We start from the raw sequence: 6,137 nt of genomic DNA, 5'->3' as shown, positions 1-6,137 counted from the left end.
AGGCTCAGAGCTGAGCACTAGACAAAAGGCTCCAGCTAGCTTGTGAACCATGTCAACTTAGTTTATATACAAGTATTGGGCAACAGGAGAAAAATATTGTCGCCAAACATTATATCCCAGAGCATCTCACGTAGACTGCTATTCAATATTCAAGCATAAACTGGATTTCTTTTTTACTCCTGGCTATATATTTTGTATTTTAAAAGCAGGTATTACCTTCGTTTTTTGACCGTTCTCACATATCTGAGTGGTAATGTCAAATACTATGGAATTAATACAATACTTAAAATGTCATTTTGCCTTACAGCAAAATAACAGTCTGAGCTGTCACGTTCCAAGAGGCGTCTCTGAAAGGAAAAGGGTGACCAATCCAAGGCTAGAATGAGGGAAAGAGGGAGGGAGATAAGGAGGGCCATCAAAGCTGCCACCACTGTAGCTGCTTCTGCCGTTGCCCCGATAAAGACAGGAGGAAGTACGCCAGCGCGAGTCCTGAGCCTTGAACTCCTTGATCTACCAGCAGGACAGGAAAACAGCGCTGAAGGATTTGTCAGCTAACAGTTTCTTAAGAACAGTTGAACGGTGCTATGGAAAATACATTGGGTTCTGTTCTCCAGTGTTTCTAGCAAAAAAAGGTTTGTACTCCTGTTTCAGATATAATGGCCACACTAAGAATTCAGAATACCTCATAGGGTTACTTTTTAAAGCCTCTAGGATATGAGTCATTATATCAGAATCTTGAACAAAATACAACTTAGTTATGGAAGACTTTCAGAAAATGGCATTTCATCTCCAAGTCTAGCCAACACACCAGTTACTTTAAAGGACTAGTTCCAGATTCTTCACTGGCCTGTTCATGGTGTATGTTCCCAGGACAGAGGGACCTCGCTGTAACACATGGCCCAGGAGAAGCTGGCCAGTGATGTTTCCCTCCTCTGTTTTCTCCTTACCCAATAGGCCTTACTCTCGATCACATTGCTCTCAAGAAAGGATTTGATCAATTCCCTTCTCCAAAGAGGCAGAAAGAGAAAATGACAAACAAAGGTTTAATGTGTTCTTTTTTTTCTTCAGGAGTATTCTCATTAGGGAACTATGGACTTCTACTTACAGGGTTTCAAGCATCAGTTATCCCGATGGGAAGAAATTTGGGGTGGCAAGGAGAACATTGTCTATTCTACCTGGTTGCCTCCCTGCTTTTAGCAAGGCAAACCCCAATGGGTTCCCACGCACATGGTAGACATACCCCTGATGGCCCTTCAGAAATCATACTTGTCTGTGTGGTATGTCAGGGAAAGCAGCTGAGTGGAGGAGGCATGTCCTCATGTCCTGTCTGGCACTGCCTCAGGGGTTGGGTCTACTGTGACTTGACAGCATTTACACGAGTTTCCAAGCTGAAGCCCCTCTGGGTGAGGGTGCAGACAGCATACCTGGAAGAGGGGCCAGTTGCTAAGCAGGGTAGCTGTCTCTTCTCAGGATGATTTTTATAAAGAAAGCAAAGGGAAAATTTTATTACACAGTTGCAACAGATTATAATAAGAAATGCCAAAGCAACTGTAAGTATGAAACTATCCTCCTTCCCTTTATCCAGAAAATGCAATCCTCTCTTAATAGTAATGTTTCCTCCTAGTACGCCACGGACTTATTTGTCTTACTTTGCATCCTTGTTAAATTGTGGGCTAACAATTTAACAAGGATCTAAACCGTGGAGCTTTCTGTACAACTCTTTCTTTTTCTGTTGCTGTTAATCCTCACCTGAGGATATTTTTTTCCCACTGATTTTTAGAAAGAACAGAAAAAAGAGGGAGGAAGGAGGAGAGAGAGAAACATCAATTGATTGCCTCCCACATGCGCCCAAATCAGGCCGGAGATCCAACCTGCAAACCCTTTTCTTTATTTCCTTGAAAACTCTACTAATCTAGGACAGTAATCTTTCTAATAATATCAGCCTACTCTGTGGAGAACACTTGGATAGTTCAGATTGAAAAATTAAAAGTAATATTGTTTTTGACGGTCTGCAATAAGTGCCCTTAGAGACATATTAACAAATGTTTTTAGAATGGAAAGAAGAAATAATTCCAACTGGGGAAGCAAATGATATGGAAAGTAACTATAATAGCAGCAGATAGTGAACTCCAAACGTACACCCGGGCTTAATCTTGAGACATAAATGTCTGTTTCAAAGGGAGAGAATGACAGTAGGTGATGGTTTTGTGCCCAATGTCGCCATCGATTGCACAACAGACTTTCAGTAATCTGTTTACAGATCTTATTTGTCTCACATTCTTCACCCGTATGATGAGGCCGTGATACCTGTGCATCACATATTTCATAGGAAAACTTCAGATGAGAACAAAAGCACGGGCGCACTAAGCTGTGGTCTAATAAACAGCACTGAGTAGCAGTAAGGTGTTGCTGTGAGTTTTGACATTGCCATTATAGCTTGGCCTTGGCTGTGTGTTGAAATATATTTCATAAGCATTTCTTGGAGGCGAATTTGGGCTTTTTGAAATACTGGCATATTTTTAGTAATTTCAAATTGGAAAGGTTCCTAAAAGCTTTATTAGCCTCTGATATATTCAGACATGTTCAGCATACAAAAAAAACCCAACTTGTATTATGAAGGCCAGGCTAAAAGGAGGGATACAAAATGAAGTTGACCAGACCTCTGCCCTCATGGCGCTTCCAACCTAGTGGGGAAGACTGTTGTGTAACCAACATTTTAGCACCATGAGAGGCTTGAAAAGAAAAACATTGGAATGGCAAGGAGGGAATATAACTTCTAAGTGTGACAATCAGAGAAGGAAATTATACCAACAGTAACAACAATACTGATAATAGCTATGATTTCTAGTGTCTTTTTATATTCACGACACAGTAGAAATGTTATCAGATTTACCCCCCTTCAAAAATCTATGAAATAATTATTGCTACTGGCTAGAAAAGGGAGAAGCAAGATATTGAGTTTGGGTTCATCTAACACACAAAACCATCTTCTTTCTATTCTGCCACCATGCATCTCAGGAACAGTGCCATTCTAGAAACATATTACAGTGATGTTTAACCGTTTTTGGACCTTTTAGAGAGACAATGTCCCTGACACCAGCCAGGACTCTGTGGTTCCTCCAGGGCCATTCAAAGACCATGGAGGTGGGACGATAGGAGCCCTGTGCACCGCAAACGTGAGGGTCATGTGGAGAACTACTCTCCAGTCTGCCGGGGCTTATATGGACCTGGCCACCGGAACGAATAACAGCATCCGAAAGGGTTTTTCCATTTTCTTTAGAAAGGATTGGGGCTTGGGGAATACCCCCAGGCGGCCATTTCCAAGGGCAAACTTGTACACACACAAATGGCTTGCAGTTCATGCTTTTCTTACTGGAATATTTTCCTCCTACTGTCTCTTAGGAGACTTTTCTTCAAGAACAAATAGGCAAATATTTACTATATTTTACATGACTGTATTCTCTCTCTCTCTCTCTCTCTCTCTCTCTCTCTCTCTCTCTCTCTCTCAGAGACATACTTTATTCTATTTGTCAAAACTCCAGAGAGCAAGTATCAGATAGACATTCCACCAAGCATCAAAGGCCCTCCTGGACTCCGTGGACTTATGAACGCCAGCTCCACATCACCCTCTGGCTTGTTTCTTCCTCTTCTTCTTCTTCCTCCCCACCCTCACCCTCATCCTCATTGTCCCCCAGTCCCGAGTGACCCACTTGTTGGGGTCCTAGAGGATGAGGTCCTGGCCCTCCTCCAGCTTCATGCACAAGTGGAAGAGGCAGTGAGCATGCCCCAGGCGTCCTCTGCTCAGGTTGCTCGGGCTGGCACACTCGTGGGCGTGCACTGCTGGGTGCCCAGGATGACGTGGTGCGGGAAGTCTTCCTCACGGTCCCAGGGCAGGTAACCACGCTCGAGGTCCTCGGATCTGGCCAGCAAAGCCCAGCAGGTCCATCGGGCCAACTTGTAGCTGTTGTTCTTCAGCTCGGTGGGTGGCACTGAAGGCCCCTCGCTGAGACTCCAGCTTCTGATGCCAGGCAGCGCCATTGGAGCGCCTGGAGTCCCACTCGTTGAGGGTCTTGATGTTGCTGGAGGACACTCCTCCATGGGCTGCAGTCATGACTCAGTCATGTGCACCGCGGGCCATCAATCAGGTCCATGACGTCTGCAGGCGATTTAATCCTTATCCGCGTCGTCCTCCACAGCGGGCTTGGAGGGGGAAGTTGTATCTTTCTTTCCCATCCTCAGGCACTGCTGGGAGACGCTGTGGTCCAGGTTGCGGGCGAGTTGAAGGACTTCCCTTCATCTCGAGGGGGCTTGGCCATATCACTCCCCGTCAGGTCAACGTCAGAGCTATGCTTCTTGTCAAAGAAGAGCTCGGACCCGACTCTCTGGACCACACTGTCCCGGGAACACACGGCGCAGGTGCAGCCCAGCATTGCGGACAGAACAGCCCGGGCTCTGGCCAGGTTTCGGATGGCGGGGTCCCCTGTGGGGGCGACGGCGTGGACCACACGCTTGAGGCTCCGCAGGGGCATCTTCTCGCTCCTCGTGGTGATGTGGTCAAAGGCGGGTGGGGCACATCCTGAAAGGGCTCGGGGACCGCCCAGGGACCCCAACCTGAGGGGTGGTCTTGGATCAGGGGTGTCACTAACTTTGTCATCTTCTAAAACCTGCAAGGGCCTCAGCCAGCCCCGATGGCGAAAGATAGTCCGGGAATTCGCCATCAGCTGCGCTCAGAGGAACCGGGAAAGAAGGCTCAATGACTATATTTTCTAAGATGAAGATTTTTTTTTTCCTGATTACTGAGTTTATTATGTGAAAATTTTTACAATGATAGAAAAATTGCATCACCATTTAGTGATGGTTGTAAATCAAATTTTTTAAAAACTAGTAACCATCACATGACCGTGGAAGGGGGTTGGGACTGTGTTGTATTTATTATGTGCAAAATGAACTGAAATCTGACGTGACAATTTTCATCTTTCTGTGAAAAAAACGTAAAGAACAATATATTCTGATCACATTATTCTTGTTTTAGAATCTGATAGCAAGAAAGCCTCTGCCCAATGGAATGACATTTTAGAAACATTAGCACCAGTGAAACAAGGAGTTGTGTGTAGAGTCCGATTCTTCTGTGATCAGCATGATGGCTAACATCTGTGGTGTCTGGATGGCGCACTGTCGGTTTGCCGAAACCCCAAAATACAGAGGCAATTTTTGTTGTTGTTTTTTTCCAGTGTGGTCAGGAGCCTGAATTCTTATCCGAACATAGTCACCAGGATGGCTGCTAAGTTACAAAGAATGATAAATGACTCTACTGTGGTACCACTTTGTTAAGTGGTACTACTTTAGCTCTTGCCATGGAATTCAAATTGTGCCAGGCATCTTTTATTAGTCAGTCCCATGGGATTTTTATTATTATTTTGAACAAGATCTATTTTTGTTTAATTCTATGGGAACCACACATTCTTTGTACATTTGCCAGAAATTTATTTTCCAATGAATATTGCTCAATTCTAAATAAGTACATTCTGCATTTTTATACTGGGACATAGTAGGGTGAGCTCAATTAGGAACACCATTTAAAGTTACATAACATAGCCTGGACTTTTTTATAACTCTAATGTCTTTCAAGGTGATCAATTTTAAACAAAATCATATATTTTTTAAGAAGTCATTAAGAACTGATTTGTTACAAGTGTGAACTTAAAATTGTTGAAATGAGAGTCAAGAAACACTTCATTGGAATTGAAGAAGTACAATTTGGGGAGCATAGATTCAGGTAGAAAGCCAGGTAGTGTCCCAAATACAGGGTGAAGGCAAGGGGTTTTCTGAGAAAAGGAAAGGAATAATTAAAACACACACACACACACACACACACACACACACAAATAATTCCTACAGGTGCTGATGAGCTGAGCTGCTCTTGGCTGTATGTGATTGGTTACGGATTCTGTCTTCAGATAGAGAGTTCCTAACATCAGTCCTTGTGGTCAGGATGTCCACTGTCCTGCTGGCTTTACATACTTGTAAAGACAAGGTTGGTTTGACCCAGTCCAAACATTCCAAAGTTTCAATGAGGGAGATGTGCAAGGCAGTTTCTCTGGAATGGCAGCTCCGACTCCATTTTGCAATGGCTTCAT

The 6,137-nt window shown here is 44.0% G+C and overlaps 1 pseudogene; it reads right to left on the bottom strand.

The window, feature by feature from the left end:
- Positions 1-415: 415 nt before the first annotated feature.
- Positions 416-4,718, bottom strand: LOC129151514 (eukaryotic translation initiation factor 3 subunit D-like; annotated as a pseudogene).
- Between the last annotated feature and the right edge of the window lie 1,419 nt (positions 4,719-6,137).

This window comes from Eptesicus fuscus, chromosome 14 (genome assembly GCF_027574615.1).
Source record: "Eptesicus fuscus isolate TK198812 chromosome 14, DD_ASM_mEF_20220401, whole genome shotgun sequence".
In the NCBI taxonomy this organism is placed as follows: Eukaryota; Metazoa; Chordata; class Mammalia; order Chiroptera; family Vespertilionidae; genus Eptesicus; species Eptesicus fuscus.
Note: the sequence above shows the minus strand (reverse complement) of the source record. Positions and strands in the feature narration are given on the sequence as shown.